Here is a 23,576-nt window from a genome sequence, read left to right on the forward strand (position 1 = left end):
GAGGCATGGAAGCAAATGTAGTCCCAATCTTTAAAAAAGGAGACAGACATTAAGCATTAAACTACAGACCAGTGTCACTGACATGTATAGTATGCAAAATCATGGAAAAGATTATCAGGAGAAGAGTGGTGGAACACCTAGAAAGGAATGATCTCATCAATAGCAGCCAACATGGTTTCAGGGACGGAAAATCCTGTGTCACAAACCTACTGGAGTTCTATGACATGATGACAGCAGTAAGACAAGAGAAAGATGAGTGGGTGGATTGCATATTCTTGGACTGCAAAAAGGCGTTTGACACAGTTCCACACAAGAGATTAGTGCAAAAACTGGAGGACCAAGCAGGGATAACAGGGAAGGCACTACAATGGATCAGGGAATACTTGTCAGGAAGACAGCAGCGAGTCATGGTACGTGGCGAAGTGTCAGAGTTGGCACCTGTGACCAGCGGGGTCCCACAGGGGTCAGTCCTAGGACCAGTGCTGTTTCTGGTATTTGTGAACATGACGGAAGGAATAGACTCCGAGGTGTCCCTGTTTGTAGATGACGAAGTTGATGAGAAGAATTCACTCGATCGAAGACCAGGCAGAACTACAAAGGGATCTGGACAGGATGCAGACCTGGTCCAGCAATTGGCTCCTGGAGTTCAATCCCACCAAGTGCAAAGTCATGAAGATTGGGGAAGGGCAAAGAAGACCGCAGGCGGAGTACAGTCTAGGGGGGCCAGAGACTACAAACCTCACTCAAGGAAAAAGGTCTTGGGGTGAGTATAACACCAGGCAAATCTCCTGAAGCGTACATCAACCAAATAACTGCTGCAGCATATGGGCGCCTAGCAAACCTCAGAACGGCATTCCGACATCTTAATAAGGAATCGTTCAGGACCCTGTACACCGTGTACGTTAGGCCCATATTGGAGTATGCGGCACCAGTTTGGAACCCACACCTAGCCAAGCACGTAAAGAAACTAGAGAAAGTGCAAAGGTTTGCAACAAGACTAGTCCCAAAGCTAAGGGGTATGTCCTATGAGGAGAGGTTAAGAGAAATCAACCTGACGACACTGGAGAACAGGAGAGATAGGGGGGACATGATAACGACATACAAAATACTGAGAGGAATTTACAAGGTGGACAAAGACAGGATGTTCCAGAGATGGGACACAGCAACAAGGGGACACAGTTGGAAGTTGAAGACACAGATGAATCACAGGGTTGTTAGGAAGTATTTCTTCAGCCACAGAGTAGTCAGGAAGTGGAATAGTTTGGGAAGCGATGTAGTGGAGGCTGGATCCATTCATAGCTTTAAGCAAAGGTATGATAAAGCTCACGGTTCAGGGAGTGACCTAGTAGCGACCAGTGAAGAGGCGGGGCCAGGAGCTTGGAATCGACCCCTGCAACCTCAACTAGGTGAGTACACACACACACACACACACACACACACACACACACACAAAGGGTAGTGATGGGACGTTAGTCAGAACATTCAGTAGCTCATTTATTCGACCGACGTTTCGCGCTCTGTCAAGCTTAGAGACAACATTTCGCACTGTGTAGAACATTTACCGAGACATTTAACAATGTTTCACATTCTTGTCTCATTAAATACTCCACATAGTTCAACACATGTTGGTACTCCAACATCTGAATGGAAACAAGATATTCCACAAATAAATAAATAAGTACCAAACCTACTGTAACCTAAGATAATCTACTGTACACTAACCTAACTAATTCTACCCTAATCTAACTAACCTACACTAACTTTCTGTAATTAAACCTAACCTAATCTAACTAATTTACACTAACTTTCTGTAATTAAACCTAACCTAATTTAACTAACCTGCATTAACTTTCTGTAATTAAACCTAACCTAACCTACACTAACTTTCTGTAACTAAACCTAATCTAATCTAACCTACACTAACTTTCTGTAATTAAGCCTAACCTAATCTAACTAACCTACACTAACTTTCTGTAATTAAGCCTAACCTAATCTAACTAACCTACACTAACTTTCTGTAATTAAGCCTAACCTAATCTAACTAACCTACACTAACTTTCTGTAATTAAACCTATCCAAATCTACTATACACCAACCTAACCGATTTTAAGCTAAACGTAAACTAAGCTTCTCTATTCAAACCTAATCTATTCAAACCTAATCTATTCAAACCTAATCTATTCAAACCCAATCTATTCAAACCCAATCTATTCAAACCCAATCTATTCAAACCCAATCTATTCAAATCCAATCTATTCAAACCCAATATATTCAAACCCAATCTATTCAAACCCAATCTATTCAAACCCAATCTATTCAAACCCAATCTATTCAAACCCAATATATTCAAACCCAATATATTCAAACCCAATATATTCAAACCCAATATATTCAAACCCAATATATTCAAACCCAATATATTCAAACCCAATATATTCAAACCCAATATATTCAAACCCAATATATTCAAACCCAATATATTCAAACCCAATATATTCAAACCCAATCTATTCAAACCCAATCTATTCAAACCCAATCTATTCAAACCCAATCTATTCAAACCCAATCTATTCAAACCCAATCTATTCAAACCCAATCTATTCAAACCCAATCTATTCAAACCCAATCTATTCAAACCCAATCTATTCAAACCCAATCTATTCAAACCTAATCTATTCAAACCTAATCTATTCAAACCTAATCTAACCTAATTGAATCAAGCATACCCAATCCTATCCCAACTTAAATAACGCAAATAAAGAAATAATCTGCAAATCGCATGTTTGTAACTCGCACAGAATTTATCAGGATGGGTTGACGCAGATTTTTATTTATATATAAATTTCTCACGTTCCAGGTCCGTAATTTAACACAGGATGTGAACTATGAGTAAATAATTATTTTAGGTAGATTTTTTTAATGAGCAAATGAGTTACAAATAACTCTCCATCTCATTTAAATTATCTGGATTGTTATTAGCATTGTTTTGCTGTCTTTAAATATATTTATTCACTGATATAGATATTAAGAATTTGTAAATCTTATTATTTAGATTATTATATATTGTAACTATAGGTGACTTCATTTATGTATTGATATTGATAGAATTACCGCCAATATGTTAAGTAAAAGGACACGAATGCAAAAAAAATGTGATATTTTATTGTGGCAACGTTTCGCTCTCCAGGAGCTTTATCAAGCAGTAAAGGCTTGATAAAGCCTTTACGGCTTGAGAGCGAAACGTTTCCACAATAAAATGTCACATTAGATGCATTTGTATCGTTTCACTTTACTTCATTTATCTCTGTTTTCTCCCCTGGAATTACGAATAAAAAACGGACTATGTAGTTCCATTTCCTGGTCGTCGTCGTCATTCTTGGAGACGACAAAATGAACAACGCAAAGTTTCGCCAATAATTGGTGAATCTTGCCGTTGTTTTTCCCGGGAGACTAAATGAGTTCACGAGAAGTGTTTTTGACAACAACAACGCTGCTCTGTCACGTTAGCGATTACAGTCATCTTATTAACTGGTCCACTGTTAAAACTGTCTACCCTTCTAGCTTACATGGTCGCCGCCTTGTCAAAGCAGCCGTCACACACAATTTATTAACTTAAGTCCTAGTCCTGGCTTTGCTTCTGAAGATTTCCGTCTTTGTCAATACATTGTTAAATTCTCTAATCTTCTGAACGATTGAAGAATTGAGACACTTGTGCAACACAGAAATGGGTAAGGAGAGGAGGAGTTCGAGGTAATCAGTCCCTCAACCTGGAATCGATGTGCTCAGTCCATCACTCTTGTAGGATGGACTAAACACATCGATTCCAGGTTGAGGGACTGATTACCTCGAACTCCTCCTCTCCTTACCCATTTCTACTTTGTATTGGACTGATGAAGCCACTGTGTGGCGAAACGTTTCTTCAATAAAGATTCCCATGTGTTGCACAAGTGTCTCAATTCTTCAACCTGTCGGTTTTCAAAACCATTCACCACTTCTGAACGACTGAAGAGATAACCTGCTTTTCTCTTGGCCTGTATTCTGCGTTTCCTTTGCTTTTCCTGTGTTCCGACTCTCTCTCGATTCATTTTCTCTCCTAGCTACAGTCATTATACCAGTTACCCACTGTCCCAGTGGGTAACTGGTATAATGACTGTATGACTGTATAATGACTGTATAATGACTGTATAATGACTGTATAATACCAGTTACCCACTGTCCCAGTGGGTAACTGGTATAATGACTGTATGACTGTATAATGACTGTATGACTGTATAATGACTGTATAATGACTGTATAATGACTGTATAATACCAGTTACCCACTGTCCCAGTGGGTAACTGGTATTAGTGTTCAGATACTTCAATTTCACCGCCATAGTGTGTAATATAATCTCATTATTTTATCACCAGTCCTGCACAGCATAGGCGGCCAGTAGATCTGCATCATACTACAGGTAATACCATTACCCTGTTATTCCTTTTAACGCCACTAGCATTTGTAATATTACGTCTACTAGAAACTGAGCATCACAGGAGCATAGAGAGAGGATATAGAAACATGAAAACGTTTTCGTGAAGGAGCATGGTAAGACAAATGCTATACCACTGTGCATAGGCTTGCAGTAAACGAAAATAGAAAAGGCTGCCACAGAGCGGCGGACATGATCAAGGAAAGGAAGCAAAGCATTCGATTCCAATTTACCTTTGAAGTTGATAGGAATAAGATTGTTAAGGCACTGAGAAAGGGTTGGAAGAGACTCGTGTCATGCGGTCAAAGACTTAAGAGAAGCCGGAGAGATGGACGTACCTCAGTCGTGTTTAGTAAGATAATTTGAAAGTACTGGCGATAGAGATGAAACCATAGCAACACCAAAGTACAGGCGATAGAGATGAAACCATAGCAACACCAAAGTACAGGCGATAGAGATGAAACCATAGCAACACCAAAGTACAAGCGATAGAGGTGAAACCATAGAAACACCAAAGGTTCGAAATAAAAATTACCATGAAAGGAAAAAGAAATGGAGTTCACACAAAGGCGAATAAGATCAAAAAGTGTATCCACTAAGGGTGACATGGTAGACAGAGAGAAGCAGCAAGCAGAACAGGTCTGTATTCTGATAAAGGTTTCGTTTAGTGTACAGTTTTAATTAAATCACGATTGAATAAACCCCTACGCTGGGCGAAACGTTGTCAGAATAAAGACTTTCTCCTTATTTCATCTCTCCTTAAAATAAATGTCGGCTCTATTTGCCAGTTAAACTAACGTGACCCGAAAAATGAAAACAGATCCAGGACTTCCTTTTGCAACTCCTAAAGTGTTAAAATTTTTGCACTTCTCCAGCACATCTCCAACAAATGTGATTTACACAAAGCCAGCAGAGCTTTAATTATTAAACTAACAAACACGACACAGCCCATAACATCCCTCTGCAGAATGGGCAAATGCAAATGGGAGTGCATTTGGAAAATTGAATCATATATGAAAAAAATAACCGTGTGCCTTTGCTCTGAAAAAGATTTTTGATTAAATATCTTCTACGAGTTTAGTTTAATCGAGCAAAGGCGAGCAGGAGGAAGATTCTATTACCCATTTTTTGCTAACCTGAGAAAGATAGAGGCAGAGAGATATTATGTTACCCCTCGTGTCTGGCTGAGAAAGATAAACGACAGTAAGATTTCTTATTGAAACTGGAAAAAAACGAGAGTTATTGCTGAGCAGAGCTTCGTAACAGACGATATTTTGTTCTGTAATCTAGACACGCACAACCATATATATATATATATATATATATATATATATATATATATATATATGTATGTCGTGCCGAATAGGCAGAACTTGCTATCTTGGCTTAAATAGCAACGCTCATCTTGCCATATAGGACAAGTGAAAATTTGTGTATGCAATAATTTCGCCAAAATCATTCTGAACCTAACGAAAAAAATATATTTCACTGTGTTTGTTTAATATTAAATTATTGTAAACAAATCTAAAATATATTTAGTTGGGTTAGGCTAAAATAAATTGCTCTTGTTATAATAAGGTTAGGTAAGTTTTCTAAGATTCTTTTGGTGCAAAATTAAAAATTTTTACATTAACATTAATGAAAAAAATATATCTTTGAACGTATAAGAGAAAATTTTAGAAAGGACTTAATTTTAAATGAGTTCTTGCTAATTGACCAGTTTTACATATTCGGCACGACATATATATATATATATATATATATATATATATATATATATATATATATATATATATATATATATATATATATATATATATATATATGACTCAGCCTACAGAGACAAAGACGGGAAAAGTTGTACTTAATATTCTGATCTGGGTCTGAAAAGGTCTTTAAACCAAGGTCGAAATCTACCGAACCACTTTCTTCCTGCTTATATTTCCACGTGATCTGAATACATACTTACCATACACTACATATTCTTTACTTGCAAAAGCTTACTACAGGAAGATTTTCCTCTCTCTTGGAAATTTCTGTGTGTTGTAAACTTATTCCAATTACTTTCATATTATTTATAGGGAAACGATAGACCCGTGGGTGCCACCAAGCTCCAGCGAAGTACCTAGAGCTTTATCGGAACTTTGGCATCTGTTATTCTCACTTTCACGGAAAATGAACCAATCTGACTTGATGTGTAATATGCGAAAAGTCGGCAGATCTGAAATCAGCATCCACATCTCTCAACCTGTTCATCACTGGACAAGAAACACTCTTGGACTAAAATGATCTCTGCTGAAATACTAGAAAAACCACACATGAGATGGCAGCAGCCATTTATAAAAGTCCCACGGCACGTCTCACGCAGATACCTCACCGCTTTTACAAGGTGAGAATTCATGACGTTCCTGGCAGAAAAAAATGTCTTTAATGCCATGACCCGCATATTGTATCTTATTAACAGTAAGAGCATTTCTCGATGATCTGCCTCCCAGGTTTATTGGATATACACCTTAAGAATATCCATCACCCGCAGAGCATCCATTTTGAAAGTATATATATTAGGCTCAAGTTTGGTGACGATCAAAGACCATTCTCAGAAATGCCATTTGCTCCTCAGAAAGACCACAACATGTAGTAGCATATGTGAAGTGAGGACGCTGTCGAGCCCGGGATTGGGTAAAATAAACAGCCACTGTCTTTTTCGTGGTAAACAGGTAGGCGTTAGAAGCAGCCCACTCCGTCAAGATTTTCACTAACACCAAGTCTGTGACACGCCACCCCAAACACCGTGCAAGATCGTCCATATAAAATGAGGCCTTGATACTGACCACATCAATAGTTATAAAACCTGTGATGCTCAAGATAATGCTTTAAGAGATCCCCAACTCTTTAATATGGGCCCTAATGTCCCATCAGTTCCACTGCACGAGAGAATACAGTGAGCCAAAGAAGGGCTAGCGAAAAAAAAAAAAATACCACGGGCGGGGATAGAACCCGCGATCAGAGAGTCTCAAAACTCCAAGGGCTAGCGAACAGCGTCCCTGATAACTACCATGATGGTAATAACAGAGACGGCTCATTTTACGTTCAAGGCCTGGCCCTCGATAGCAGATTTAGTCTGAAAAAAGTCAGTTATCCAAAGGCCCTAAACGGCTGAAAAGGGGCAAGTCCTCTGGTGAACAGTCCATCTTTTTCCTCAGAGAATGGGGCCTCTTTAGAGTTCTGGGAATTAGACCCCATCAAGAGGATGTTAAACTTTCTCTATGAGGAAGCATCTGAATTAGGACAACCAATGTACCATCTCAGCTAGAGACAAAACATTGGCTCACTCCAGATGTTTTAAATTTGGGGTGCGCCAGTTCTTAGTCCCTAGCTTTGGGACTAAGAAAGACCCAACCCCTGGGAAGGTGAAGCATCCAACACAGCTCCGGCTAGAGGCAGAGGTCCAGCGCTCCTGGATGTGCTTCAAGTTCTCCTCGTTGCCTGAAGACCCATAAGTAACCTTGGACATAACGACTGAGCCACAAAATGACTGACCACCAACCTCGAGTCATGAACTCTCGTTGGAGAAAAATGAATCCAGTACCCTTGACTAGCCATCCAAAAGGAGTTAGTCCCAGTAGGCTGCAGCGGAGGAAATCTTTTTACATGGGTAGGGGATGGGATATATTACTAGAAAGCAGAGTGCTCCTCCCTTTTACCTCTATCCTTGAATTTTTAAGTAATATGACTAAAATATTAAGTTTCCAAATATTTCGAAAAATAGTGACGGGATTACGTATTACCGAAATTCACAATTTTCCAGCAATAAACATTCTATCAAATTGCTTTTAGTCTTCCTCACCTGCTAAAATTACGATTCTTCATGAAATATTCTGTCTTATCGATCATAAGTGTGATCAAATTCAGACGAAAGGAGAAACAGCCCCATGATTTATGCCGAAAGAGATATTGCGTTCCTTGACGAGCACCCTGTACGATGACTGCCCCCATCCCCCCACGGGTAAGTCTTCCCTTACCCACAGTCACAAACCATAACCCAACTCGATCCAGCGTCGTCGGGAAAAACCAAATGCATAAACCAACTGTACAACTATATGTAACTGTTTCCTGAAGTATGGACCAAATTAGCACAATAAATTTAATACTTTTCTATCATTTTGAATAGGACACGTTATAAAAAAAAAAAATTTAGCCTAATTACAGTTAAAACAATATGGAATTGTTATTACTCACCAAACTGCTACTACAGAATTATTTTCTGATATTTAATAACCAGGCAATCATAAAAAACCTGCCACCAGCTATAACCCTCCAGCCCCTCGGTACGGCAAGGTTGATTTTCTTTACATTATTTTTGGATCCGCCACTGGGGAAAACATCCCCTTTTATCCTCAGGTGGAAAGCTAGTATGCACCCCTTAACCTAAACAGTGGATTGAACCTCCCGTGTTTTGGCCATGGCCAAAACACGGGAGGTTCAATGTCCACTTCCAGAGAGGAATCAGGAAATTAAAACAACATCCACCAAGGTGCATGAGGCTATCCGTAATACGAAATGGAATATATCGTTTTCTTATACATGGAAGTATGGAACGAGGCTATCTGTAACGATGTAAGGGATATACCATACTGTTATACACTGATTAACGACTATTTCTTATATTTCTCATTGAGAAAATTCGTATACGGTTACAACTGATGAAAAATAACTTACCTTAGTGATGATGTTTCAGGTGTATTCCAGGCTTCAACACTCACTCACCTGCAAGGTAAATACTTGTGAATAAAGGGTTTGGAAAACTGACAACTCAATTAATGAGACACTTTCGCAACATTTAAGTACCTATTTTGAAAACGTTTAGCCAACCAGTATATTCTTCAGTCCAATGCAGAAAAAGTGAAGGATGAGGAGGAGCTCTAGTTAATCAGTCCCTCAGCCTGGAGTCGATGGATGGACTGAACGCATCGACTCCAGGCTAAGGGACTGATTACCTCACACTCCTCATCTTTCATCTTTCTCTGCATTGGACTGAAGAAACCATAGTCCCAGTTGTATCCTTGAGCTCGAGCTTTCCATAAGTATCCATATTTTTACCTTCAATTAGCATCTCCTTTAAGTATCCCCAATAAAACCCTTCATCTTGTTACTTCAGGAAGTATCCCCAGTAATACACCTCAGTCGAACGTTCGTTAAGTATTCACAATAATGCCTTCTCCTATTGTAAGTATCCCTGGTTATACCCTTCACTAGTACGTTTTAAAAGTATCCCCAGTTATACCTTTTATCCTGCATTTCATGCAAGTATCTCTGCCAATAAGCTTGAACTTGTACTTTCAGAAGGTATAACTATTCCCTCTACCTTCATCTTCTAAAAATATCCCTTGTTACATTCATCAACCAGCATACTCTCTAAGTATCCCTGGGTATACCATTCACTTACACATTCTGTATCCCTATCATCTCCAGTGGGTATAATTTATGTCATTCAGAAATATAATTATTATAAACCTTTTTGAGTATACCATTTAAAAAAATTCTTACAGCACAATGGTACTAAGATTATCATTATGGTACAATCATGGAACAGTGGTACTGAGATCATTATCACGGTACAATCATGGTACAGTGGCACTGAGATCATTATCACGGTACAATCATGGTACAGTGGCACTGAGATCATTATCACGGTACAATCATGGTACAGTGGCACTGAGATCATTATCACGGTACAATCATGGTACAGTGGCACTGAGATCATTATCACGGTACAATCATGGTACAGTGGCACTGAGATCATTATCACGGTACAATCATGGTACAGTGGCACTGAGATCATTATCACGGTACAATCATGGTACAGTGGCACTGAGATCATTATCACGGTACAATCATGGTACAGTGGCACTGAGATCATTATCACGGTACAATCATGGTACAGTGGCACTGAGATCATTATCACGGTACAATCATGGTACAGTGGCACTGAGATCATTATCACGGTACAATCATGGTACAGTGGCACTGAGATCATTATCACGGTACAATCATGGTACAGTGGCACTGAGATCATTATCACGGTACAATCATGGTACAGTGGCACTGAGATCATTATCACGGTACAATCATGGTACAGTGGCACTGAGATCATTATCACGGTACAATCATGGTACAGTGGCACTGAGATCATTATCACGGTACAATCATGGTACAGTGGCACTGAGATCATTATCACGGTACAATCATGGTACAGTGGCACTGAGATCATTATCACGGTACAATCATGGTACAGTGGCACGTGAGATCATTATCACGGTACAATCATGGTACAGTGGCACTGAGATCATTATCACGGTACAATCATGGTACAGTGGCACTGAGATCATTATCACGGTACAATCATGGTACAGTGGCACTGAGATCATTATCACGGTACAATCATGGTACAGTGGCACTGAGATCATTATCACGGTACAATCATGGTACAGTGGCACTGAGATCATTATCACGGTACAATCATGGTACAGTGGCACTGAGATCATTATCACGGTACAATCATGGTACAGTGGCACTGAGATCATTATCACGGTACAATCATGGTACAGTGGCACTGAGATCATTATCACGGTACAATCATGGTACAGTGGCACTGAGATCATTATCACGGTACAATCATGGTACAGTGGCACTGAGATCATTATCACGGTACAATCATGGTACAGTGGCACTGAGATCATTATCACGGTACAATCATGGTACAGCGGCACAGAGATCATTATCACGGTACAATCATGGTACAGTGGCACTGAGATATTATCACGATCATTATCACGGTACAATCATGGTACAGTGGCACTGAGATCATTATCACGGTACAATCATGGTACAGTGGCACTGAGATCATTATCACGGTACAATCATGGTACAGTGGCACTGAGATCATTATCACGGTACAATCATGGTACAGTGGCACTGAGATCATTATCACGGTACAATCATGGTACAGTGGCACTGAGATCATTATCACGGTACAATCATGGTACAGTGGCACTGAGATCATTATCACGGTACAATCATGGTACAGTGGCACTGAGATCATTATCACGGTACAATCATGGCACAGTGGCACTGAGATCATTATCACGGTACAATCATGGTACAGTGGCACTGAGATCATTATCACGGTACAATCATGGTACAGTGGCACTGAGATCATTATCACGGTACAATCATGGCACAGTGGCACTGAGATCATTATCACGTTACAATCATGGTACAGTGGCACTGAGATCATTATCACGTTACAATCATGGTACAGTGGCACTGAGATCATTATCACGGTACAATCATGGTACAGTGGCACTGAGATCATTATCACGGTACAATCATGGTACAGTGGCACTGACATCATTATCACGGTACAATCATGGTACAGTGGCAGTAAGATCATTATCACTGTACAATGATGGTACAGTGGCAGTAATATCATTATCACGGTACAATGATGGTACAGTGGCAGTAAGATCATTATCACGGTACAATGATGGTACAGTGGCAGTAAGATCATTATCACGGTACAATGATGGTACAGTGGCAGTAAGATCATTATCACGGTACAATGATGGTACAGTGGCAGTAAGATCATTATCACGGTACAATGATGGTACAGTGGCACAGATCATTATCACGGTACATTCATGGTACAGTGGCACTGAGATCATTATCACGGTACAATGATGGTACAGTGGCAGTAAGATCATTATCACGGTACAATCATGGTACAGTGGAGGTAAGATCATTATCACGGTACAATCATGGTACAGTGGCAGTAAGATCATTATCACGGTACAATCATGGTACAGTGGCAGTAAGATCATTATCACGGTACAATCATGGTACAGTGGCAGTAAGATCATTATCACGGTACAATCATGGTACAGTGGCAGTAAGATCATTATCACGGTACAATCATGGTACAGTAGCACTGAGATCATTATCACGGTACAATCATGGTACAGTGGCACTGAGATCATTATCACGGTACAATCATGGTACAGTGGCACTGAGATCATTATCACGGTACAATCATGGCACAGTGGCACTGAGATCATTATCACGGAACAATCATGGTACAGTGGCACTGAGATCATTATCACGGTACAATCATGGTACAGTGGCACTGAGATCATTATCACGGTACAATCATGGCACAGTGGCACTGAGATCATTATCACGTTACAATCATGGTACAGTGGCACTGAGATCATTATCACGGTACAATCATGGTACAGTGGCACTGAGATCATTATCACGGTACAATCATGGTACAGTGGCACTGACATCATTATCACGGTACAATCATGGTACAGTGGCAGTAAGATCATTATCACTGTACAATGATGGTACAGTGGCAGTAATATCATTATCACGGTACAATGATGGTACAGTGGCAGTAAGATCATTATCACGGTACAATGATGGTACAGTGGCAGTAAGATCATTATCACGGTACAATGATGGTACAGTGGCAGTAAGATCATTATCACGGTACAATGATGGTACAGTGGCAGTAAGATCATTATCACGGTACAATGATGGTACAGTGGCACTGAGATCATTATCACGGTACATTCATGGTACAGTGGCACTGAGATCATTATCACGGTACAATGATGGTACAGTGGCAGTAAGATCATTATCACGGTACAATCATGGTACAGTGGAGGTAAGATCATTATCACGGTACAATCATGGTACAGTGGCAGTAAGATCATTATCACGGTACAATCATGGTACAGTGGCAGTAAGATCATTATCACGGTACAATCATGGTACAGTGGCAGTAAGATCATTATCACGGTACAATCATGGTACAGTAGCACTGAGATCATTATCACGGTACAATCATGGTACAGTGGCACTGAGATCATTATCACGGTACAATGATGGTGCAGTGGCAGTAAGATCATTATCATGGTACAATCATGGTACAGTAGCACAGAGATCATTATCACGGTACAATCATGGTACAGTGGCACAGATCATTATCACGGTACAATCATGGTACAGTGGCACTGAGATCATTATCACGGTACAATCATGGTACAGTGGCACAGATCATTATCACGGTACAATCATGGTACAGTGGCAGTAAGATCATTATCACGGTACAATCATGGTACAGTGGTACTGAGATCATTATCACGGTACAATCATGGTACAGTGGCACAGATCATTATCACGGTACAATCATGGTACAGTGGCACAGATCATTATCACGGTACAATCATGGTACAGTGGCAGGAAGATCACGGTACAATCATGGTACACTGGCACAGATCATTATCACGGTACAATCATGGTACAGTGGCACTGAGATCATTATCACGGTACAATCATGGTACAGTGGCACCAAGATCATTATCACGGTACAATCATGGTACAGTGGCAGTAAGATCATTATCACGGTACAATCATGGTACAGTGGTACTGAGATAATTATCACGGTACAATCATGGTACAGTGGCATTGAGATCATTATCACGGTACAATCATGGTACAGTGGCACCATGATCATTATCACGGTACAATCATGGTACAGTGGCAGTAAGATCATTATCACGGTACAATCATAGTACAGTGGCACTGAGATTATCACGGTACAATCATGGCACAGTGGCACTGTGATCATTATCACGGTACAATCATGGTACAGTGGCACTGAGATCATTATCACGGTACAATCATGGTACAGTGGCAGTAAGATCATTATCACGGTACAATCATGGTACAGTGGCACTGAGATCATTATCACGGTACAATCATGGTACAGTGGCACTGAGATCATTATCACGGTACAATCATGGTACAGTGGCACTGAGATCATTATCACGGTACAATCATGGTACAGTGGCACTGATATCATTATCACGGTACAATCATGGTACAGTGGCACATCAATATCACGGTACAATCATGGTACAGTGGCACTGAGATCATTATCACGGTACACTCATGGTACAGTGGCACTGAGATTATCACGGTACAATCATGGTACAGTGGCACAGATCATTATCACGGTACAATCATGGTACAGTGGCACAAATCATCACGGTACAATCATGGTACAGTGGCACTAAGATCACTATCACCTTCCAACTGTGCCTAATAACACTCACCTTTCACGACGGTGGATGTTGATATGCAAAGTTACGAACATTTGTCAATATTTCTAATCACTTTACGAACATTATAAAGTCCTGAACAGTTACGAACACATTTAACGACCTTGTTCGATATGCTGATTAGCACTTGTTATCTGCACACTCATTTTAGCACTGGATACTAGCACGTAAGAGTATTTTTCACGCTAGTACTTTCCACACGAGCACTTGCCTTATTAAAACGTGTAACTAGCGTCAACGTGCATGGTTTTTTACACCAGATTTATTCTTGCTTGACACCTGTATAAGTAGGTTCAAAGCTTGTCTACACTAGGGTCATTATGGATGTGTGTCTCCCTTACACAACCAAAGATAATTTATATAAACTGGGAAGTGAAGTCAATTTCCAGTGTATACACATTGAGCTATACGCGTCTGTTTCTACAGAGATACACACCCCATATATACACAAATGTACACCATTCGGAGCACAAACATTGAAAGATTAAACATCTATCTAAGAATACACACACATTTCGGTGTATGAATAATGAGATATACAAGCCTATCGGTGCGTATACACTCCGATATATACATACACGTCTATGAGTATATCACCATCGTTGTTATTATACAAAGGAGAGGTGTGACGAGCAGCGTACAGCAGCTGGGTTGAGTGACACAGTGAGGGTGAGGACCTAGGACAAGTACTGTTTCGGAGCTTCATTGAACCTTAGATTGAGTCGAGAGACTTAGATTCCTCGACAGTTTTCGGTGATTATGAGGATTAATTCCGCCTTGTGAGGCTTGCCGTCCATGTATTTATTCAGCATGGCTTCAGTAAACTATGCTGCGTTAGGTATGCCCCGATGGGTTTGCGGTTTATTGATGATTTATACATTAAAACGTTTAGGCTCCTGGGACCTCGATCGCTTCTTACGTGTTACGAGTAATAAAACTCCCAGGACTGAAACGTTTCCCCCAAAAATACAGGTTTATCCCAATGTTTACTAACGTGTCTTACTTAAACCACATGTCGGTATGTATTACCAGAGTTTATTCTATTGTTTTAGATTCGGTTTAGTTATTATTTCTGCCTCGGATAAATTTTTTCAATTTATTATCAGCTTTTGTATAAGTAATAATCTGTAAATTTGTAAATCAATTCTTTGTTTATGTTTCACAACTAATTTTACGTTTTTTGTTGTGTTTGTTTATCGGTAAAATAGTCTTAATATTGTAAGGTCACGAGAGGTCGTGTTCTGTCCTGGAGTGTACCTGGAGTATACCTGGTGTGTACCTGGAGTGTACCTGGAGTGTACCTGGTGTGTACCTGGAGTGTACCTGGTGTATACCTGGAGTGTACCTGGAGTGTACCTGGTGTGTACCTGGTGTGTACCTGGTGTGTACCTGGAGTGTACCTGGTGTGTACCTGGTGTGTACCTGGTGTGTACCTGGAGTGTATCTGGAGTGTACCTGGAGTGTACCTGGAGTGTACCTGGTGTGTACCTGGTGTGTACCTGGAGTGTACCTGGAGTGTACCTGGAGTGTACCTGGAGTGTACCTGGTGTGTACCTAGAGTGTACCTGGTGTGTACCTGGTGTGTACCTGGTGTGTACCTGGTGTGTACCTGGAGTGTACCTGGTGTGTACCTGGAGTGTACCTGGAGTGTACCTGGAGTGTACCTGGTGTGTACCTGGTGTGTACCTGGAGTGTACCTGGAGTGTACCTGGTGTGTACCTGGAGTATACCTGGAGTGTACCTGGTGTGTACCTGGAGTATACCTGGAGTGTACCTGGAGTATACCTGGAGTGTACCTGGTGTGTACCTGGTGTGTACCTGGAGTATACCTGGAGTGTACCTGGAGTGTACCTGGTGTGTACCTGGAGTATACCTGGAGTGTACCTGGAGTATACCTGGAGTGTACCTGGAGTGTACCTGGAGTGTACCTGGAGTATACCTGGAGTATACCTGGAGTGTACCTGGTGTGTACCTGGAGTATACCTGGAGTGTACCTGGAGTATACCTGGAGTATACCTGGAGTGTACCTGGAGTGTACCTGGTGTGTACCTGGAGTATACCTGGAGTGTACCTGGAGTATACCTGGAGTGTACCTGGAGTGTACCTGGAGTATACCTGGAGTGTACCTGGAGTGTACCTGGAGTATACCTGGAGTGTAGCTGGAGCGTACCTGGAGTATACCTGGAGTGTACCTGGAGCATACCTGGAGTATACCTGGAGTATACCTGGAGTGTACCTGGAGCATACCTGGAGTGTACCTGGAGTGTACCTGGAGTGTACCTGGAGTGTACCTGGAGTGTACCTGGAGCATACCTGGAGTGTACCTGGAGTGTACCTGGAGTATACCTGGAGCATACCTGGAGTGTACCTGGAGTGTACCTGGAGTGTACCTGGAGCATACCTGGAGTGTACCTGGAGTGTACCTGGAGTGCACCTGGAGTGTACCTGGAGTATACCTGGAGTATACCTGGAGTGTACCTGGAGTGTACGAACTGTGGTTCGTACGTCGGTCTGCGTGCGGCCAGCAGTAACAGGCTGGTTGATCAGACCCTGATCCACCAGGAGCCCCGGTCACAGGCCGGGTTGCAGGGGGGGCGTTGATCCCCACAACTCTCTCCAGGTATTGCAGAAGGTGTACCCGAATCGAAAGCCGTTGGATTCGGTTTATCCCGACCTTTAGTCTTACTCATTCCGCACAAACAGGTCAACGGAAGGGTGGGTAGGTCTCCGATGCTGTCCCTATTTTGCAATTCATCCCACTGTTTGCAGTTCTTCCCACTGTTTGCAGTTCTTTCCATTGTTTGCAGTTTTTCCCACTGTTTGCAGTTTTTCCCACTGTTTGCAGTTTCTCCCACTGTTTGCAGTTCTTCCCACTGTTTGCAGTTCTTCCCACTGTTTGCAGTTCTTCCCACTGTTTGCAGTTTTTCCCACTGTTTGCAGTTCTTCCCACGGTTTGCAGTTTCTCCCACTGTTTGCAGTTCTTCCCACTGTTTGCAGTTCTTCCCACTGTTTGCAGTTCTTCCCACTGTTTGCAGTTCTTCCCACTGTTTACATTATAATCAAAAAGAAGCGCTAAGCCACAAGGGCTATACAGCGCTGCAGGGTAGGGAAGGAAGCGAGGGTATTGGGCAGCAGAAGGGAGGAGGGATGATCAGCAGGTTACAGAAAACAGCGGGGCAGGGGATAGTACGGGGGTAGAGGGTAGCAAGAGATTGAAGTAGAAAGGGCTGAAGGTATCAGAATTTGTGAAGTAAGTCAGTTGTTGTCAAAAAGTCAATGAGAGTCCGGATGAAAGGAGGGTCCATCAGCGAGAAGGGAAGGTAAAGAGAGAGCAGTGGAGCGAAGACGACGTTGGAGGTATATTCTGCGTGCTCGTTGATAAAGTGGGCAGTCTAATACAATGTGGCTGACCGATAATGGAACCTGACAATTCTCACAGAGAGGAGCAGGGCACCTCTCCATGAGATATTCATGAGTAAGACGAGTATGGCCAATGCAAAGACGGGAGAGAGTAGTCTCCCAATCTCGACACTGGTGACAAGAAGACGGCCAGTAACCTATACTCGGTTTAATAGATTGAAGTTTGTTACTGAGCAGAGTAGACCAACGTTGTTGCCAACGGGTGTGAAGGTGGGTAGCTATTGCAGCAAAATAGTCCGTAAATGGAATACCTCTATATGAAACTGGTAGGTCATGTACTGCTGACCGCGCAGCAGTGTCTGCCTGTTCATTGCCCTGTACGTCAACATGACCAGGGACCCAACAAAAAACAATATCTTTATGCTTGGTAGAGATGCGGCGTAGCCAAAGTTGGATAGGGAGGACTAAGGGGTGAGGTGTATCAAATTTCTGTATAGCCTGTAAAGCACTAAGGGAATCTGAGACAACCACAAATGATGACACAGGCATAGATGCAATACGGATAAGTGCTGCAAGAATGGCATACAATTCAGCAGCAAAAATACTAGCCGAAGATAGTAAATGCCCTCTTACGACGCTGTCCGGAAGCACTGCCGTGAATCCTACGCCGTCAGAAGACTTAGAGCCATCTGTGTACACTGCAATGGCATGAGAATGAGAGTGGAAGTGGTCAAGAAGAAGAGAGCGGGAAGTTACCGTAGACAATTGGGCTTTCGAGCACGGGAGTGACAAAGAACAGACTCGAACAGCTGGAACTTCCCAGGGGGTAGGGAAAAGTGAGATGCTAGATGAACATAGAAAAGTGATAATTGAAGAGAAGACAAGAGCGAATGCAGGCGAAGAGAGAAGGGACGGAGCAAACAGGGGCGGCGAACAAATAAAGAATGTCTACTAATATCGGTGACCATTCTATAAATGGAAGGATTGCGGAGATCATGAGAGCGTACATAGTAGCGAAGGCAATGGGCATCACGGCGATCGGATAAGGATAAGAACATAAGAACATAAGAACATAAGAACGAAGGAACACTGCAGAAGGCCTACTGGCCCATGCGAGGCAGGTCCAAGTCTCCTACCGGCTTAAGCCAATGCACCCAACCTAGTCAGGTCAGGTCACATTGACTTAAGGGAGGAACACGGCAACCGACCTGGTAGCACAAGCTATCAGGTCTAACTCACACCCACCCACATCCACTCATGTATTTATCCAACCTATTTTTAAAGCTACACAACGTTCTGGAATTATAGGCTTCTTCCTGCGTGCACTCAGAATCTGCAGCAATGAGTTTCTTGAAGAATGCACGATAATTGAACAAGTATTTTCTAACTCCACTATCCTCGTCACTTCATCAGAGACTGCAGACGACGGGCATTAAACATCTTCAACACACCCAGAGAAGACACTGCCGAGAAGAGATACATAGTCCTCCCCACCAACTCCATTGCCAAACACGTTTCTAACATCTTTTCCAATGCCTCATTCCAAGTATCTACCTCCACAACCACGACCATCAAGGACATTACCAGTGATAGACAGGACAAGCTTCCACCCTCTGCAGGGGTATACATAATCCCTTGTAATGACTGCAACAAATTATACGTGGGCAAAACATCAAGGACCTCCAAACACGTATTTCAGAACACCAATACGCAAGCAGGTCTGACGACACAAGGGATGCCTGTGTACAACACCGTAATTCACACAACCACTTGATAAACTACAGAAACTCAAGACTTATCACTACAGAAGACAACACTCAATACCGAAGAATCCTGGAATCATCATCATCCGACAACTTCAACCAGAAGTGGCTTCTATAACATAAGAACATAAGAACATAAGAACGATGGAACACTGCAGAAGGCCTACTGGCCCATGCGAGGCAGGTCCAAGTCTCCTACCGGCTTAAGCCAATGCACCCAACCTAGTCAGGTCAGGTCACATTGACTTAAGGGAGGAACACGGCAACCGACCTGGTAGCACAAGCTATCAGGTCTAACTCACACCCACCCACATCTACTCATGTATTTATCCAACCTATTTTTAAAGCTACACAACGTTCTGGCCTCTATAACGGTACTTGGGAGTTTGTTCCACTCATCCACAACTCTATTACCAAACCAGTACTTTCCTATATCCTTCCTGAATCTGAATTTTTCCAACTTAAAACCATTGCTGCGAGTCCTGTCTAGGCTAGATATTTTCAGCACGCTATTTCACGTTCGCTTCTGCATAGAGCCTCTCAGCAGGGAAAGAGCGAAAAACACCAAGGCATAAACGTAATCCTTGGTGATGAATGGGGTTAAGGCTAGAGTGGGTAGCAGGAGAGGCTGAATAGATCTGTTCACCATAATCAAGTTTCGATAAAATGAGGGTGGGATGTAGGCGAAGGAGAGTTCGACGATTAGCTCCCCATGAAAGATGAGCAAGGGTTTAAAGAAGGTTCAGTCGGCTGTGACAAGTTGCCTTCAGAGAGGTAATGTGAGGTTTCCAGGATAACCTATGGTCAAAGAGGAGGCCTAGAAACCTGACTGTATCACGTTCAGGGATACGGGAGCCATAGAGGTACAAAGGATGATCGGAGATGACAGAGCGTCTAGTGAAAGTAATTTGGTGAGTTTTGGTGCTGGTGTGGTGGCCCAATTGGAAACACGGTCGACCGCATGCTGGAGAGAAACTGTAATGAGGTGACAGTCAGCGCCTGCACAGGCAATAGCGAAGTCATCAACATAGAGTGATGACCAAATATTGGATGGAAAACTAGAGGCCAAATCATATATAGCAAGGAGAAAAAGTGTTGTGCTCAGAACACATCCCTGGGGGACACCTTCAGCTTGGATAAAGTCCGGGGAGAGCACATTATTAACCCGAACACGGAAATGTCTGCCAGTTAAAAGTTCTTAAGGAAGGATGGTAGATTGCCTCGGAGGCCTAAGAAGTGGGCTTGGTCCAAAATATTATACCTCCAAGTTGTGTCATATGCCTTCTCAAGGTCAAAAAAGATGGCAATAACTGAGTGGTTATTCGCAAAAGCATTACGAACATACGTATCCAAGAGTAGTAAGGGGTTTATGGTAGAACGGCCCTTACAAAAGCCATATTGACGAGTGGAGAGACTGTTGTGTGTCTCTAAATACCACACTAAACGTCTGTTTACCAGGCGTTCCATCACTTTGCAAACTGCATTGGTAAGAGCAATGGGACGATAGTGGGAGGCTTCATGTCCCGTAGTGCCCGGTTTGCGGAAAGGGAGAACAATGGCAGATTTCCACAGCTGTGGAAGAACTCCTTGTGACCAAATAAGATTGAAAAGGTGTAATAGGACTGCAAGGGCTGACTGATGTAAATGTTGTAGCATACGAATATGAATGTCGTCGGGCCCAGCTGCCGATGATCGGCAAGCTGAGAGTGTTGCCTCCAGTTCTTGAAGTGTAAAAAGGCACATTATACTGTTCTTCTCTGAGAGAAGAAAAGTCCAAGGGTGCTAACTCTCTGGCAGACTTTGAGGAAAGAAACGAGGGGCATAGATGGAGCCCCTGAGAAATACGGACCAGATGATTGCCAATTTCATTGGCAACATCTAGTGGGTTTGCTATATCAACACGGCAACCCGCAGAACAGGAGCCGGGTCAGGAGAATATTTACCACTCAGTTTTCGTACTTTTTTCCAGACTACACTCATAGAGGAAGCAGAGGTGGTGGTGGAGACATAATCTCGCCAGCAAGTGCGTTTAGCATCACGGATGACACGGCGAGCGATCGCACGCTTCTGCTTAAAATCAAGAAGTCTCTCATTGGTTCTATTGTACCGGTACCTGCCCCACGCAGCGCGTTTCAAACGTACTGCACGAGCACAAGCAGGAGACCACCAAGGCACGCATTTCTGAGAATGCCTGCCCGAAGTTTGGGGTATAGAATGAGAAGCTGCGGTTAAAACGGAGGACGAGAAGAGGTGTAAAAGCTCATCAATGGAGGACGAAGAAGGAACCTCACTAAAAACAGTTAGTTGTGAGTAAAGGTTCCAATTTGCCTGATCAAATTGCCAGCGTGGGTTACGAAGAGGTGGTGAATATGAAGGGGAAGTAAGAATGATTGGGAAATGACCGCTGTCATGTAAATCTGGGAGAACAGACCAGGTGAAGTCTAATGCGGCGGAGGAAGAGCAGACTGAGAGATCGATGCAAGAGAGAGTATGAGTCCGAGGATCAAAATGGGTGTGAGTACCTGTATTTAAAACATGGAGGGGGTGGGTGGTAAGAAAAGCCTCTAACTGAATGCCACGGGAATCACAGTGAGACCCCCCCCCCCAGAGGAAATAGTGGGCATTAAAATCACCAAGTAACAGAATCGGTGGTGGTAGTGACGAAACAAGAAAGGCAATATCCGGGATAGATAATGCCCGAGAAGGAGAGAAATACAAAGAACAGAGTGTATACCACCTATGCAAGTGGATACGGGCTGCTGTGTAATGCAGCGAAGTACGAACAAATAGCTGTAGGTACGGAATATCAGTGCATAGAAGAAGGGCACTTTCATTAAAGGTCCCATCAGGAAAAGGATCTGAAGAATACAATAAATTATAGCCTGAGATGGGATAGATAACAGCAGAGTGTAATTTTGGTTCCTGTAAGCAAACACCGACAGGGGAAAACTGGGAGAGCAACATCTGAAGCTCGCCCGGATTACCTCTGAGGCCGCGTATATTCCACTGTAAACAGGCCATGATTGGCAACGATAAAGATACCTGAAGTCCGCAGGTAAGGGTACCTACGGACTAGAGGGGTTAGAAAAGTCCACATGCGGTGGCAAAGGAAAACGTACAAGCAGCGAAGGAACGGTGCGTTGTGAAGCAAGGAGTTGCGCAGATGGAGAAGAGGAAAGAGAAGGAACAGAGGGTGGATCAGTGTCCATAGATGGTTTGGTCTCAGCAATATATTCAGAAATTGCTTCATGTATTTCGGAGTTCAGAGACGTCGTATGGGAGACAATATTGGAGATGGAAGGAGGGGGAGTTTTAGTAAAGATCGGAACTGTAATGGACTGTACCATGGTAGGGGGGGGAAAGGGTGGAGGGAGCTGGAGAAGTGTGGGAGGGGACAGAAGAGGCAGAAACCTGGGAGGTAGCAGAAGAGGAAGAAACTTGGGAGGGGACAGGGGAGGGAGGGACAGTACGCGGAGGAGGATGAACCTCCACACTTGTAACGGAGCCAGTGAAAGAGGAAGACCCAGGTACAGAGACCGGGAGGGTAAAATGTGGAGGTGGATGAAGGGAAGGAGGGGTTAAAGGAGATTTGTTGGACCTCTGAGAAGTAGAGGGACGATTGGGAGGTGTCGTACGAGGTCTTGTTGATACCGGGGTTTGTGAGGGAGAACACGAAGACGTGAGGACAGACTGAAGTGTTGAAGTAGGGACGTCTGAGCCCAGGACAGCAAAAGAATTAGATACAGGAGTGACTATGGGACTGGCAACTGCAGAGGAGGCTGCAGAAGATGGGACCCC

At 42.6% G+C, this 23,576-nt stretch overlaps 1 long non-coding RNA gene across 2 annotated transcripts in view; it reads right to left on the reverse strand.

Moving 5' to 3' along the window:
• LOC128698430 (uncharacterized) overlaps positions 1–15,312 on the reverse strand; it is a 78,044-nt gene extending 62,732 nt beyond the window's left edge. Inside the window, exons 1-2 of one of the 2 annotated variants that reach the window (XR_008408466.2) lie at positions 15,234–15,312; positions 9,188–9,235 (exon numbers count right to left, since the gene is read on the reverse strand). This is a non-coding gene — a long non-coding RNA (uncharacterized lncRNA). The remainder of the gene's footprint in view (positions 1–9,187; positions 9,236–15,233) is intronic. The other variant, XR_008408467.2, reaches the window with a different exon arrangement.
• Between the last annotated feature and the right edge of the window lie 8,264 nt (positions 15,313–23,576).

The sequence above is a fragment of the Cherax quadricarinatus genome, chromosome 88, assembly GCF_038502225.1.
Source record: "Cherax quadricarinatus isolate ZL_2023a chromosome 88, ASM3850222v1, whole genome shotgun sequence".
Classification (NCBI taxonomy): domain Eukaryota; kingdom Metazoa; phylum Arthropoda; class Malacostraca; order Decapoda; family Parastacidae; genus Cherax; species Cherax quadricarinatus.